Below are 17,708 nucleotides of genomic sequence, written 5' to 3'. Positions count from 1 at the left end.
CTGTTCAAAGGGTTTAGTGTAAAGCCCTCACATTGTGCCAGTTTAGTCCAGGTCTGCATCACAGCCTGATTAAAACATCTGATACACTGCGGTGCCAAGGAAATGTAGTGTGTTGTGAAAAAATGCAGACTGCGTGCTTATGGCGGGCTCAGAGCGGATAGGGACCGTCTCCGCTTTAAACTGCATGGTTAATGACGCCCGCATACAGCGCATGTGGTAGCTAGGCCTTACTAAATCTCCGTTCCCAGGGGTAAACACAATCACGTGGGCAAGCATTAAAATTCAGGCTCTGTTGTGATCAAAACTGCGGTGTGCACACAAAAAGCTCCCCCCACTCTTATAAAGCATATTTAGACCATTAGATTAGCCACAGCCGACGATTAGGTTTTTGGCTGCCTCTCTCTGACACACATTTTCCCAAACGTGGTTCGAATATTAAACTCTTTGCACGGAGCAGGGAAGGGGCGTCCTTATCAAACGCTCAGAGTTTTCATAGCTGTTGAAAGTGTTGATTCAGGGTGGATCTGTTTCTTTGTGTGCTTTGATTTGCATGTGCATGTGAATTCCATCTTACTTGGGCCTGATTTTACAGTTTACATCTGACAGACTACTGCAGATGTAACCTCACATTCAAAACAACAAACAGGAAATTGCTAAAGAGAGCCACAAATCATTTAAATCAGCTCCATGAGCTCCAGAAAACAAAACAAAGGTTTTGTTCTTCCACCGCTAACTGGGAAAGATTCATTGTTTGACAAAATTGTCCAGAGAAAATCACTGTAAAAGAATTTCTAGGTATAATATTACATTTGTGAATGAGGCGTCTGTGACCTGTTGAGGTCTTTAATGGCTTGGAAGCAGCGCATAACATTTTCCCAGAGTGCTCCTGTTCTGGAAGCTGCGGCGGCGTGTACCTGCTGTCAGACAGCCACCTGCTCCTGCCCACAGAGCGGCAAAAACATCTGCAACCTGGAGAGCTGGCTGGCGAGTGGGAGCCAAGTGAGCGGACACCAAATCATATGAGGGGACAGAAAATAAATATGCAGAAATAAAGAAAGAGAGACTTGCAGATGTTGTATTGCAGATTAATGCTAATGATCCGCAGAAGGACAGGGAGAAAAAAAGTCTGTGATCCAGATGTGTGGAGGAAGCGACTCCCAGTGGGGATACTCCTGGCAGAGGACTGGTGTCTCTTCCAGAGAGGAGAGAGGAATAATTCATCCTTACATGGACGCTCCAGACTCGCTGTCGATGTCTGGTGATCAGAATAAACCTCACTGTCTCCTCCACCTGCCCACTGTCACCCATCCAAAAAGATGGTGACAACTTAAAGGATACACCTGAACAAACAAGAACACAAGGATTCAATAAAGTGAATCCATTAATATTTAACAAAAACAAAGAAGAGCCTGCACACTTATGCCACTCAGTGCCACAGAAAATGTTCGAGTCAGACTGGGATCCTTGTCAGGTCCGTTTGTGGTAAGAAGAGAACCACCCATAATTATAGGGCACACCAATAGGCTGGTCGGCACAGTGGTGGCGGGTGAGGTTGTCTATTTCAACCACTTCAGGTGAAACTCATCTACCGGCAATCACAAATGCAATCATTCAATTGGTCAGTACAATTCAGAGATAAATGGGCAAAACCTCTAAACCTCAGCTAAGAAGCAAAAAATATATCAAAGGCAAAGAGTTGGGCTGTGGCTGAGGGATAGAGTGATCGTTCTCCAACCAGATGGATGGCAGTTTGATCCCAGTCTTTCCCATCTGCATGCCGAAGTATCCTTGGGCAAGATACTGAACCTTGAATTGCCCCTAATAGTTACTGGAAGTCGGTTTGGATAAAAGCGTCAGCTAAATGATGTGTAAAAAGAGCCAAAGAAAATTGATATTTCCCATTCATCAACCATAAGGACCTGTCATAGTTACCAGTGTCAAAAAACAAATAATAAAACAACTCCAGAATTATTGTATTTTAAGGGGAAATGGGATGTCACTCATAGAGCGCATACCTCCACCAAGGACTAACAGGCCTGTCAGAAACCAACCAACAGTTTTAAAACAGTATTATGTATAAGGCATATATTCAATATCTCTTTTATAAACTTAGTAATACATAATGAGTTTGCTGGAGACACTGTTTTCAGCTAACCCGTGGAGCTAAGAAGCTTAATGAGCTAACGGGCAAACTCAACGGTTGGTGGTCGTAAATTAGAATTCTGCCTCTTTCTACTTTTGAACTAAATCAACAACCACCTGTTTCAAAAGTTAAAAAGATGTGAAAAACTTGTTAAGAATTCCTATGGAACTAACAGTAAACAAGGAAGGACTTGTTTAAGTTTTGAATGATACTGAAACTATCATGGATTCTTGGGATGAAACAACACCAACACTTTTATTTGTAGCCGACGTACTTATACCCAGGTCACGGTTCCAGCAGTCTTACACAGCCAGAACTCAACAGCACTGTATCATTCTGTTGTAGAGGGGGAAGAAACAAAATGACCTGTTTTTATATAACCGATTACAAATACCGTAGGGGGCACTAACAGAGGATGCAATAACCAACAGTTGCACATCATTAAATTGGCTCATTCTCTGCAGAAAGGCGTCCCAAAAAGAAGTTGAATATGTTGACTGTGTGATGCATGATCCATATCTGCTTGTAGGTTTCTAGCTTGTTTACTCATGTTGTTTTCCGTAGCAACGTTTTTTTAGAAACAGTACTAGGCCTGAAGCAGAAGAGGAGGAGAATGCGGCCTGAAATACATGGCCAATGAAAGGCTTATACCAAAACTCTATATCCAGTGGGTCAGACCAGGGTCACAGTGGCAAAAAGAGCAGCTCAGACACTTACAGTATTTTTTCCTGCTGCTTCCTCCAGCTCTTCCTGAGGCCAGCTGGGAAATGTAGTCCTCACACACACTGAGTCTTGGCCCTGCAACATGCTTTCCAGTCAGTTGTGTACACTTCCAAGAAGAGGCGTGGCATCATTCAACACCTCAAATGAGCTCATAAGTCTTAATAAGACTACAGCTGACGTCCGCTATTCAACAGCAGAGGGAAAGGTCAAGGAGGAGCGTGGCTCAGGTCCCAACAGAAACAATTAGCCCTGATTCTTGATCATTTAACTCTGTGGGGGGGGCGGCACGGCCATTGTGTGTTCTTGCTTGCTCAGAGAAACGTATGCGGCATCACAGATGGCACAGAGAGCCGTCTCTGTCGCTGCCTGAGATGTGTTCATTGGCACCGAAGAAGGCCACGCTAACACACTCTGGAGGCAGAGAAGGTTTGTGTTGGATGAGAACCAGCAGAGAGGGTTGCGCAACATTTAGCTGAGCCCTTTTTGCGTAATATCTGGGATAGGGAGGGACAGAGGCCGAAGACAAGCCATGGGGTCGAGACTCATGGAGGAAGGGAAGCGTCGGGGGGGCAAGTCGTCCAAGAGGACAACTAGTCCTCCTCCAATAAAAGGTGATGAGTGGAGCGTAACTCAGACTTTGTCAGATTGAGCTTAAACCGGGACCCCGAGTGTGTGTACATGAGTCAGTGAGTAGGAGAGGAGAAGAGCTATGGTCAGGAGGTGAAAACAATGAGCTCATTTTCTGCACAGTTAGGACAAACTGTACGATGAGATAACACACACACATCATATTTCTCTTTGAGGTCAGTGTAGATACACTGTGCAGCTGCGTCATCGGCACAAAATTCAGGTGTTGGCAAACACACACACACACACACACACACACAAACACACACACACACACACACACACAAACACACACACACACACACACACACACACACACACACACATTCCAGCAGCAACCCTGTTCTTTTGAGTTGCACACGCACATGCTTTCCAGATGCACATAGAGTACACATAATGTATACACTAGGTTGCTTTAAACAAACACACTTGCCCACAGTATGGGCACGATACAAGTTTGCACACATACACACAGATGATTTTAGAGATTTGTCTTGCATATTATTATTCATCATATGATGTATGTTGTACGAATTGAATGCAGCACCAGTAAATACAGAAATAACAATTGTCTTTGTGCGGTTAACTGCTGCATTTAGGGTGAAGCCACTAAAATGAATTTGCTCAGCTCTACCACCCTCTGCTGGAAATAAATTGCCATTAAAGCCCAATGGAGAATAATGGGAAAAGCCTCTGCAGCTGCTTAATTCAGTGGTCAATAATAAACAACAAAGACACCATCATGGGAATCATTGTTATTATCAGTGTGGTTGTTTTACTTATCATAATTTATCTATTTTCATCAGAGGAGTAAAAGCACAGTCATTATTATACTAAGGACTGAATTTACTGCTAAAAGTAGAGGAGGGAAATGTTGGGTGTGTGTATATTTGTATTGGTGTTTATATGAATCAGTGTAGTTCTGCTTTTCTAGTTAGTTATAGTCAATTATAAATGTGTGTTGCAGCAGCTTGAAGAGTAATTTGGGAAGGGAAATAACAAGCTCTACTTTAAAGGTTATTAATGGAGGGGGGGCAGCAAAGAATATGATAAGTAACATATGTAAATATGTATATATATAATGCATGTATATAATCATATGTAAAAGATAAAAATAAAAATAAGAGGAAATAAGTTAGTAACCATATGACATTTGATGAGTCTATATCTCCACTGATCTCCTCTCCTGCAGTTGGCAGTTTCTCAAGAGTCCTGTTCATGTACAGACTTGGTGACCTGGCCAAGAACAAACGTTCAAGATATACTATCATGTCCTTGGTCTCTGTGCAGCTGGAGTCTGTGCTGCTTTTTATATATTTTTTCTGTGTAACTACAGTTATTTATAAAAAATAAAAAATACAGTTCTGAATATAAATAAGGAATGTACAAAACAAAGGGTGTAAAGTTAGAACATTAAAAACATATACACACAATCACATAAAAGAAAAGCTGTTGGACACTGTTGAATTCAAGGCTTGGATGAAAAAGAAAACATTGCTACATTACTTTTTTTTCCAACACAACACTTCATAAATACAGATGCATTCACTCAAATCTGTCCTAGTTCAACACGTTTAAACTCTTACTGAACTCAAATGCTCTGGAGCCCAGAGTTCATCTTAGAATTAAAAACCTGCAGACCCGTTTGTTTACATGCAGACCTGTCCAGCTGATTTCATCATAATAATGTAAAGCATCTGCAGGGATTTTCAGGAAATCTAGTGTCTCCAAAACGTTGGACCTTTGTTTGACCATTAGCGGAGTACAGACCTGCAGCCCACGTAAGCACTTGGGTTCAGTATGAATGTGACTATTATTTTTCCTCTCTGTCTCACAACAAAGCCAAAGGGGCTGAACTTCTCTTAAAGGGTTTACGCTATTTGAATTCATGCACACAGTGTACCGAGCCCTCTCTCTCTCAGAAATGTGTGGTGCAGTATACTTTGAGATGCATCTGAACTTGACTGAACCTCCAGCACAGAAAGAGACAGAGTGTGTAGAGGAGTACAGACTGCGACCCACTAGCCAAAGTCTGCATTCCACAGCAGTACAGTACATTTATTACAGCAGCTGGATGTACAGGAAGGTGCTTGGCTGGTCGAGGCTGTGCATCACGCCAAAGTGTGGAGGATAACTGGCGGCGGCTGCTGAGTTATAAACTGTACATCACTTGCTGCCACACTCCCACTGAAATAAAATGAAAACAAGTGAAATCGCCCCACTGCTGTCTGGAAAACAAAAGAATGAATCTATGATATTGAAGTTGACACGACGCGGGCAGCTGCACGCCACCATCCATATTCAACTGGGATGTGATTTCACAGAAAAGATGATGACTGGGAACAATAAAATGGCTTGCAGTGTACTGTCGTTGAGAGATCAGAGTGCAGGGAGGCTCAGTTCACTGTGGATCTAACTTTTTCTGGCGGGGAATCATTAAAGCAGTCCCATTGCTTGATTTCCCCTATGGCAGCGTTGCCCTCATACCCAATTGTTTCTCAATTAAATTGAAAGCGTTGCAGCATGCAAGTGCAACAGTAAATAATACAACTGCATGAAAGCTCAAAGACTGTCAATCAGTTATCCCATTAGTGAAAAACTTTACAGAAAGTGTCCAAACAGGCTCTTGTTTGTCTTGTGTGATTATAAACTCCAGCAGACTGGCATGTTCCAAGGGGCCACATTCTGAGGCAGACTCATCGAGTCCATTTGAGGCAGTGGCCCTGATAACAAGGCGATTGGGGAGGCGGGCGGCGAGGGGGTCCCGCCGTGACCTCGCTGCTACCCAAACCAGCATCTGTTATTCTTTTGTGCAAAAGCATTAACTTAACAACAGAGCCAGGGTCATCCTCTATTCTCTTTCTATGGCAATCACAAGAGGCAAAATGGGCTTATTGAAATAATGAGCATGCACATATAACATCTGACACGGACTCACAAGATTTCTCTGCACTTTGAAGAGAACAAACACATCAGTGAAACTTTAAGCATTCCCTTTATTTCTCTTCCTCAGATATGCGGTGGGGAAAAAAAACAAATATCATCGGCAGACTCCAAAGCCTGTGTTGCTCGCCCAAGGTCTTCCCATTTTTTATTAGCAATGTTTCAGCCCCCGAAGTGAGGCAACATGAAAGAGAAGGCAGACCGCTCAAAAGATGGCTCCGTCTTTGCAATTTGTGTCAATCTCACTTGCTTTAGCGTGTTTACAGAGAGATCAATTCCCAAACTCCGAGGGCCAACATTGTCAAAAATGAATAATTTAATAATGATAACCTTAAACTTTCTGTTTTCCCATAATTGCCTCTGTAATATTCTTCCTGCTTTTTTCCCGTGCCAAACAGACATGACTGGAATCAAAGTGGTGCTGCTTGTTTATTTCATATAGCAGGGGCAAAAAATGTTTTTTAATGGCTTTGACCTTCGCTTGTTCACAGATTTGAAAAAGAGGCTTGCAAAGCCTTTGTCTGTGATGTCCTGATGTCTTCTAATCTCTCCTAATGTCTGCGTAGTTTTTAAATGACTTTGCCAGCTGAATTTAAGGCATTTTAAAAGCATTCAAAGTTCACACAGATTAGTTTTCCATGCCCTCTACTTAGCCCTTTAAATCAGTCTGAGGCCCAGTTAAGGCCGGCTGCTGCGCAGTTCTCTGTTATATCCATTCCACAGCCCAGATCTATTTAAGATCTCATATCGGCATTAGGACGTGAATATCTGCGCTCCACATGGCTCATCAATGAATTATGGCCCACTGCTTTCTAAAAAGATACCACTGTGTGAGATCTGCTTAGCCGATGAAAAATTACATCAACATCAAAGAAGTCCTCTTATAAGAGCAAGTTTAGAAGAATTAATATTTGATAACGCTGAAACCCTGCATAAGCACACAGGCAATGAGTGCCTGATAATCTCTTAAGAATATTAAAAGGCCTAATATGCCATATTTACTGATATTAAGGATTAAAACAGCATATTATATGCATTTAAAAATCGTTTTGCATATCAAAATACAATTTGTGAGCAGTGATTTAATGGTACTTATTAAGACTAATTTCAAAAGACATACTGGGAACAGTCACAGCAGGATTCCCTCTGCCACCCTGTGGTCAGACAATCCTACTGCAGGGATGAAGGGGCGCTTATAACGGTGTTCTAGTGTCCATATCTTTGTTCACATGTGATGTGTAGTTGTAAAGGTGAAAGGTAAAGGTGCAAGTCACAGATGTCACACACAATGTTTTTTATGATAAGTATTGCTTCTTGTGTATGTTCTTCTCTGTGGTTCAAGAGGAGCTTTGTGTTGGGTACTGAGAAAAACGCTGAGATAGTTCCTCAGGTTACTTCACTCTATACATTTAGAAAAGAAACCTATGCACTGGGTGTGGAAAACCAAATATCTGTATCTGAACAGAATCAGGTCTCTGGAACGGACAATAATTAACAGGAGTGCAACTTCACAATTAACAGGAGTGAAGGTTCAACAATAAGCCACTTATATTTGCCAATTATATTGTGCAGCCACTTTGTCAATGATGAAATGTTAGTATACTTACTATGAGGGTACATTCACATACAAAACCTTTAACCAGTTTATACAATATGATGCAATTTTAAGATAATATTAAGCAAACGTATATGGGATCTCTTTTCTAAATGAGTTCCCTCTCGACCTGCTACAATATTAAAATACTGCTTATATTCATGCATAAAACGGAGATTAATTATTAAATAATAAGTGCTGCATAATGAACACATTCCCTTTAGAGGCTTTATTTATATTTCGCTATGTACTTCTATTAAAGCACAATTTTTAATGCAGTATTTTTACCTGTAGAAGACTTTTAAATTGTGGTGTAGCCACTTTGACTACACTAAAAATACTAATTTCACCAATGTAATTTGTTCAATACATTGAATAAAGGACATCTCGCTCGATTTGGTTGTTGGTGCACCTATAATAATTTTGATTTAGTTTTCGTTTATCTTCCACAGCAGCATCATGTGTTCTGTAGTGCAGCACTGGGCAGATCCCCTGCTGACTCCTAAGTTTGTAACCACAGGAGACCATACTTTAACATTATCTACTTTGAAATTAAAACTAGTCTCGTCTTTTAAATCAAAGGTAAAATCACTACTATTTTTGCCGAGATGATCAGACCTCGTCCAGGAAAGACATAATGGCACGTCACAGTAGGAAGAGCACAGATGTAAATAAAGTATTGATGTCTGGTTGAAAAAGGTCATTACTGGTGCTCATCTGATGCAGACATGGAACTCGCATTGAACTCTAAAGCTTAATCTATAATATAAAAAAATGAATTTAAAATACTGAAGAGTGGTCGGGCGCTGACCTTGAATTCCTGAAGCCGCCTTTATTAGTGAGGGAGTTCACCTGTATAACCGCAGAGAGACAGGCTGTGAAATGTTGCATCTGAGTGAGTGAACTCAGTAATTCACATAGCGCCTTGTGCCCTGTGATTTAAACTGGTTCTCTGCCTCTCTTTGTTAACTAGCTTCAGTATAATGATGTAGTTTTCTGTGATGTTCCAACACCATGGCTGGAGGCACGAGTTTAGTCAGCAGCATGCAGGAGCAAGGAATAAAAAAAAAGAAGTGAGCCACTGAAAATGGAGAAAAATGGCTCGCAGTACCCCAAGGTAGGAAATAAATTGCAGACGATAACTAGCGCAGCGAGGCACAAACAGCATAATAAATTGTTTGAGATTTTTGCTCTCATTTTGCAGAGCAAAATCAAACTTTGGAGGGCACAGTTGGCAGGCCATTAAAAGAATTACTTCATGCTCTGAAAACAGAGGGCTTGTGTCAATCCCTATATCTCACACAAAGAGACAACACACTCCTCGGAATCGCTTTGTGTTTTCTAGGTGGGTAAGACGATAAAGCTCAGATCACAGCAAGCCAAGCACAAATACAGTAAGTGACTTGGAAATCACTTTAAAAGAAACATATCTCCGTTGAATAAGCAGCTAAACCAAGTGCTAATGCACACTGGCGTGGAGTAGATAAATATTTATGCACAAATATTTATGTCTTACAGTTTCTCAATATATCAATATTAATGATTAATGATCTGCATTCCACATATTAAATAATTTAGCAAAAATAAATAAGTCATATTTTGCCCACTCTATTAATATTAAACAGGTTTGGTGAAATTTTAGTTGTCTGCAGACAGTTTTCTGTTTATAATACCAATGTATATTCAAGAATTCCTTAGTTGTTTGCTTAATCCAATCAATATTTCATATGTTTTTGAATGTGAGAATTACCACTCTAATCACACTCTGCAGACACCACACACAGACTGTTTTCCTACTGCACTGGTCAAAGACTTACTGATGTTACATGAAACACAAGCTTTCCGCCGAAGAAAGGCCTTGGACAGGAAGGTAAGCAAGAAGCCAACGATCACACCATCAGAGCTTTGGAATTCATCCGCAGAGACATGAGAACCAATCATTACATTTCATTTTAGAATCATCAGTCACAATCAGAAGGATAAGGGGGACTAAGTACTGAATCAGTGGGGTGAATAGCCCACTTATTTTCAATGAATTGGTAAAGATGTTTAAAAACGTGTTTTACTGTCACTATATGTTGATGTCAGTGTGGATTGAAAAGTTTAAAAAAAATGACAGTTTCATCTTAATATAAATCAATCTATAACTCATATCAATGTATATCTATAGAACAATAGATTATGCTAAAAGTGAAGGGGTCTGAATGATTTTAGTTTAGTTTAACTTCAAATAAAAATGTATCCAAACAGCATCTTGTATGTAATTTAATAGTATACTATTGAAGAGACAGGAGGTAAATTAATCATATCTTAATTCATCATCAAATTTAACTGCTTAAAATTACAAGATACTGAAACAACATCAAAAGTAATAAACACTGTGATAAATTTAGCACCTGTTTCTAAAGACACTGATGATGAGGGCATGATTCTTCTCCCCCCTGACTTGTGAGGTTTTCATGTGGAAACATGGAAATCACACTAGGGCAAGAAAAACCATGCAACAGTATTAATAATGCATTTTCAACATGCATGCTGCATCATTATTCTACAATTTAAATGGGGGTTAAAGCTCACTGCTTTACTTGTACAAGAGCAATTCAACATTAAATATACAACAGTCGGCATATTTTCTTGCTAGCGGTTCTCACATTGGAACCACATTGAAATTCAGTTAATGGTCACGTCAGACAAAATCCAGTCCTCTCTGTCCTCGGTCCAACTTCCTGAAGAAGTAAAAGAGAAACCGTACTGTCAGAAAACACTAGATATTCTTCCCTAGACTTGAGTCAATATATATTTGTCTGCATTTGTTTGTCAGGATTATGCAAAAACTACAGGACAGATTATAATGAAACTTGTTGAAAGGATTGCGGTCACAGAGGAACCTGTATTATTCATTTATTTCTTATTCCTTATTTTAAACAGTAAATCCTCATGTTATCTGACACAGTATTCTTAACAATCTTTGCATGAAACACTTCACTGCACATCCAAGAAGAGGAGATAAGATGACCACCACCGAAATATTGTTTTTCAAAGTGTTCAAAGTATAATTCACTGATGTTACCTCTTCAATATGCTGCTCATTGTCACATCTCGTGTACGACAACATGTTGAGTCTTTCTGAAGGCGTTGAATTAAATCTTAGAGAAACCAACGTTCACTTCAGTCTATTTATTCCACAGAAATCTACACCACAAATCCAATCATGTGGCGCTGTTCCAGGTCAGGGGAGGATCCTCTTTCTTAAACACTGCAGGACATTTTTTGTGGATTTCTAAAGCAATATTTAGAGATCTTGATAAAACCATGTGTGCAGCTTGATTGAATGAAAGGGGACTGATAGTGGAGGTTAGGGTTGCAAAGGGGCGGAAATTTTTCGGTAAATTTCCTAAAACTTTCCGGGAACTTTCAATGAGAAGTTAAGCTCGGGAATTTGGGGAATTTTGAAAAAAAAAAAAAAAAAAGCAAATTAGACGCTGAGCAATAAAAACATCATTCAAAACTCTATTTTAAAGGTGTATGGAATGCAGCACACGCTGCACGTTGAATTTCAACCCTCCACTGTGCATTCTTCCATCATAATAACTGCTGGGATTATTCCCAGCATCCTGCACACTACAGCACTTTTGAGTCCTGCTGTAGTGTGCAGGACTATTCAGGTAAGTTTCGATGATATTACTGGGGAAAATATATTAGCATGCTGAGTGAGAATTGTTCATCTGTTCATCTAGCCTATTTCCATTCATTTATCCATCAATTGTAAAATATGAGTACAGACGATTCCAATTGTTTGGCTAACTATTTATATCTCTGGCATTGCATTAGTGTTTTTTTACAAACTTTTTTCTCATCTTATTCTACAGAACAATGCCACATGCACTATCTCATGTGTGGAGACATTTCACCCCATCCAATGTAGAAGGAAAGGCTGTGTACATTTGCAAATACTGTGCAAAGACCTATGTTAAGAATGACACAACGATGCAGAAGCGTATAGTCAAGTGCCTAAAGTTTCTTCAGGGCTCAAATTAACCTATGACAAAACAAAATGTTTATATTTATGTCTGTATATGACAAGGTAAACATAGTAAATTACCCACAACATTTCCCGTTAATTCCCGTATATTCCCGTTAATTCCCATGGAAAGTTTCCAACTTTGAATATTCCCGGAGTTTTGCAGCCCTAGTGGAGGTATGAGCTGAGTGCCACTGGATATCTGCATTTTGTTTAACCTACTTTATACTGGATTAGATCTGTTCCTCACTAAACTAATGCAATGCAGCATGTAGTTAAAAGCCAAGTGCCTCGAATACAAACTTCAGAAGTAGCAGTTTTAGTCACTGTTTTCACATTTGTTGACATATTTAATAATAGTGTAGTGTGGCTCCTGTACTGAGCTGCTCCGTGTGTGAGGCAGGGAAAGAAGGGCGGTGCACTCCCGGTGATGCTCATGTGTCTCCCTCCGCCGTGGACATCCCTCTCCCCCGGACCAGGATGCAACCTGCCCCGGCTTTCGAGCAAGATGGCGTCAGGCTGACACAGAGAGGAGGCTGCGCGGGGAGAAAAGACAAACTTCACAACATGGCTGTCCTCCTTCGTCCCGAGGTAGGTGGTACGGTACAGTTCGGTGTGCGCAGGGATACATCGCAGTCAGGCCCGGTCATTAGCCGGGGAAGCGTCGCTGGCGATGTGGTGAAAACACTGCAGTGACGTCAGAGGTGCACCTCCATTAACTTTCCCTCAGAGTGAGTCAGTGATGCAACGGGAAGTTCTCTGCTGCAGCTCGCAGGGAATGGGTCTGATGCCCATAGACTGTATGGGGGGGGGGGATGCTCAGTGAACTTCTCCCCTCTGTGAGCAGCCTGCTCTCAGTAGCACAGAGCTGGTGTCTAGGGAGGGACAGTCTGTGGTTGTGATGGGGAGGTGACTGCAGTGTGTGATGACATCATTACACCCACGTTGTTGGGAAGTTGGTAAAAGCCCAAACCAGCTGGACTGAGGAGCATAGAGCAACCACAGTAAACCATGACGAGCATCTAAACCCATTTTAAAGAGATACTGCTCACTTACATGTGTTTCATGAGCAGTGGATTTAATCATATGACTGTTCCATGGCTATATACATTAATGCTGGTTTTAATATCCCATTTGACCAAATTTATAAGAAATCTACATGCTGGGGGCTGAACGTGGCTCATAATGCCACCTAGTGTTACGAACTGTCCTGGACCTTGCAGGGACCAGTGCTAAAGTAGAGTGGGATGTCCCTAGATGGAGATGTCGCAGGTGGGTGTACCCTCACCAACCAGTAAGCTCATGTAAGTGGGAATCTGTAAAGCTTTAGTCATATTCAAATCGATCATGCTGTAAACACCTGGTATTAACATGTGGCTTTTGTGATCTGATCGCAAGTGGAAGTCTGAGTGTGTGTGTGTTCACACCTGGCATTAAAATGTGACCCCACATGGGGTCTCGTGATCGTTTGCAAAGACGTGATGTGTGGCAGAAAGCAGCAAGTTGAGTAAAAAGAAAATAGCACAACATAGACGACGCGTTCAAGGCGGAGCAAATGGCTTCTGTTGTTTGTGCCTGTTGCTGCAGTTTAAATGATGCCGGTATGTGTATGTCCGCTTACACAGAGGACGTTATTTGAGTAGGCGGTCCTTAAATGTGGTCCTGGTTATGGACGTTTTCTGGAAGCTGGTGAAAGGAGAACTCAGGCAGCAGCTGATGTCTCATTCAGAAGGTTTTAATGTCAACTTGATACATCAAGGAGACCAGAAGTTGCAACAATATTCAAACGCTAACTGAGTAACATGAGCCATTGTAACCCCCAAGTCTGAAGATGACTCCCACAGCATCACCATATCTTCCTCTACTTGTGTCACCCATTCCAACAGCACATCCATGAAAGCCTAGAATTGCTGTCACCCTCTATGTTACATGTAGGTGTTTGCATCCTATTGGACAGTTAAGCCTAAAATATGCATTCCTAAATCACATTGAGTCCTAACGTCTTGCCACTGGTATAATACTCAAAAGGGTTGAAGTTGGTGCGTCTCTATCTGGGGCATCTGAGTTAGATACTAAAGTCCCTAAGTGTTATCACACTATGTGCTGTTGGTCGGTCCTTTATCTATAACCTGACCTTGGGTACTGCTTAAAGAGAAATGGAGTGTCTGTGGATTTTAGACAGGCACCATTATCCTGTACAGATGTATGTAATATACAATATACATACTGTAATATATTGTGGCATATACAGTAATGAGTGAGGATGATCAAAAATTCCTCAACACTGGACACATTCCTTTTCACACTGCTCAAAGAATAGGGACCCATGTCGCCCAGACCAGTTGAGGTCTGGCGTGATGGGATGCTGTTCACACCTGTGCTTAGAGTGGTGATAGGTGTGTGTTAGCTCCAGCTCCCGGCAATGGGTTCCAATGGCAGTTTTTGAATTTCCACTGAGAGGCACTTCAGACAAAAGTTAGGAGTGAAGTTATAATTCTGACTCTTTTTTTATCTGTAACGTTTGTAGAACTGTACGTCTACGCTCCACCCATGCATGTGTTTACACATGGGTTGCCTGGTGAGACCTGCTCCCAGCACTGCTTGGGTGAGTATAACCTGTACCTGTTCAGATGAACAACTTTATTATTGTTCTTATTAGTTCAAACAATCTGCAACATCAGATAGTTCTCCTTCCTACTGAATTAAGCTGTGTCTCTGCTCTACTCCCTGTTAATAATACATTTGACATTTTATTTCAATGCCTGCATACACACATACAAATTAATTTAGTTGGCTATAATATAGTAGTAATGTAGGAAATTTAAATTTAAATTTTTGTGTGTATAATATTCTATTTATGATTTAACGTACACACATTGCCATACTGTTGGCAGAAAAGCTGCAAATTGCTGGCTGTGACATTTTAATGAAATCTATTATTAAAGGTTCAGTGTGTAGCATTTAGTGACATGTAACTGTGAGGTTGCATATCACAACCGACTTAATACCCCTGCTCACCTCACCCTCCACTTCCAAGTGTGCAGGAGAAACTCTGACAGCCTTCAGGTAACATAAATAGACAAAATTCTCTCTCACTGTTTTTCCATTCTGTGTCAGGAACCCCTCTGTAGATAGAAAGGGCTCATTCTAAGCTAATGAAACCATAATCAAATACACCAATGAAAGTAAAATTGTGGATATTAAATTTCATATCTGCCAATAAATCCCATGATATCCTACACATTGGACCTTGAAGGCTAATCAATTTAGCTAATCCTAAGGGAGCTATACACTGTGTCTGGTTTCATATGCTACAACATAAAACATCAAAATTATCTAATGTAGGTTTTAGGTTTTTCTTTGATTTGACTCTAAGGTTAGCACTATGGCTAACCACCTTAAAATACTGCATTATATATAATATGGAATACATAATAAATACTGAACAAAACTGAAAGCAAACATTACAGTGACAAATTGTTGTAAGTCCTGTTTGCCGACAAATGATTGCATGTGGTATCTAAATGCTCACAAGCTGCGTGAGCCTGGATCTTTGCCACGGTGAATGAATTCAGGTTACCGTATATATTTGTGATGTACGAAAAAAATATGTAAAACTAAATTTGAATCAAAAATGAACACAAATTAAAATCATAATAATGACTCCATTGTACTCCATTAGATACATGTGACTGTGGCTATGCCCTGTGAGCAGTATTCATTACGAACTGGTTAAGTTTCACATAATTACTTGTGGTAAACAATACTGAACTGGTGATGACAAATTTTCACTGAGGCTAAGTTGCTTTATCTATCCATCATCCATGATATAACTGTCCTTTAGAACTATTATATCAACATCCAGTAAAACACAAGGCTGCTCCCCTCTATACTCTTTGGAATATGTGATTTCCTGAGACAACTATCAATCATTTAACAAAAGAATTGAGAGCAGAGAAAACAAACATAGTGTATGTGGTCAAATTAGGATGCTGCAGTGCTTCCACTGCAGAGCAGGGAGTATGGATGATATCCTTGTTGTTATCAGCTCAGGGGTTGAGGTATAGTAAAATCAAAGTGGAGACCTTCATCAGTAAGCCCATCACTCCCTGCAGGTATGTAAGGACAAGCTTAGATGGCCATAGGAAGAAGTCAGTGTCATCTTAACAGCCAAGTAGGTTTTACTGCATTAGTATACCACCTGGAGTAAAGGAGTCAACTGCTCGAGTAAATAAATCAGATGGTTGAGGCATGTTATCCACAAATTGATTATATGTCACTTGACAAGGTCAAATATTTTAACCACGATGCCTGAAGTCCCTGAATGCTCAGCATAGCAAACAGTTATGTGTTCTCTTTTGGCCTGGCTAGCTGCTTACACAGCTATAAATGGAGGCACCTGGGACTACTTAAATGGGAGTACTGGCCTGAATTAGCAACTCAGCTGAGGAACAGCTGCAGAGATGAGATATTTTAGTAATCAGGTGGATCTACCAAGAACATCGAGGTCTGCACACATATATCAGAGGTGAGGAAATAAGGGCGGCGTGTTTTCATAGATTCGCATCAACACGAAATTAATAACTATCACAGTTATTTCTCTTGGTGATTAAAGTATGAAGCTGTTCAGTTTTCTGTTCTCCATCACAACATGAAAAACAACAGTCCCTCTAGGGCAGCAACTAAACATTTTTTTTCATTATTGTGTGAAACTGTCTGAAAACAGTCGGTTGTACAATTTCATGGAGGCCAAGATGGTAAATGCTTGATTTGTCCAAAACCCAGGTTACAGTTGCATAGGAGAGAGAAAAACGGCAAACCCAGAATTTGGGACAGTTTTACCTCAAATACGACTTAAACGATTAATAAAATGAACTTCCTGTCTATTTACTGATTTATTTACATATTAAATACATACATCTTTCCAATACTCAAATGTTCTGGTTTTTTTTGTTCATAACAGCATATTTCTCACGTTTATTTTTTTCTCAACGATTAAGTGATTATCCAAATTGTTGCTTAGTTACCCTTATTGTCTGGTATCTTTGAGAAACCAGTTGCATTTGAAGACATACTTACAATTTGTAAATAGCCTTCATACTTCATGATGGTTGCAAATTTTATTTTTCAAACTTATATGTTTCCAGTCTTCACAACAGAACATTTTATATAACTGTTTGTATGAGTGCTAACAGGAAGTTTGGCATATCTTGTAACTAAGTAACTATACCATGTAGGAAAACATAACAGTTTGTTTGATACAATAACAATGTTATATGGTAATATTTCATTTTGTCACTTGCTTTAATTTGAAAAGGCTTCTAATCTGTGGTTTTATAAGCCTTACAAGAATTTATGTGATTTTTGCACTTTTTACTATCATTATTATTTGTACACATGCAGCAGTGGTATCTGTGGGACTCCAAACAATTAAGAAGTAAAGCCAATGCCAACAGAGCACGAGGGATACAGTCTTGTCAATCATTCCAGCACTTAATCCGACCCTGATAGAACCGCATTTCCTTGAGTCCTTGTGTGTTGTTCAGGGAAATAATGTCAACGGCTTTCAGTTATGAATCAGAAAGCAAAGGTTGACGTCAGAGGGACAGATTCCCTGGGGCAGGTTGTGTCGGATGGAGCCGTAGAATCTTACTGAA

This window comes from Limanda limanda, chromosome 9, assembly GCF_963576545.1.
Source record: "Limanda limanda chromosome 9, fLimLim1.1, whole genome shotgun sequence".
NCBI classification, from domain to species: domain Eukaryota; kingdom Metazoa; phylum Chordata; class Actinopteri; order Pleuronectiformes; family Pleuronectidae; genus Limanda; species Limanda limanda.
Note: the sequence above shows the minus strand (reverse complement) of the source record.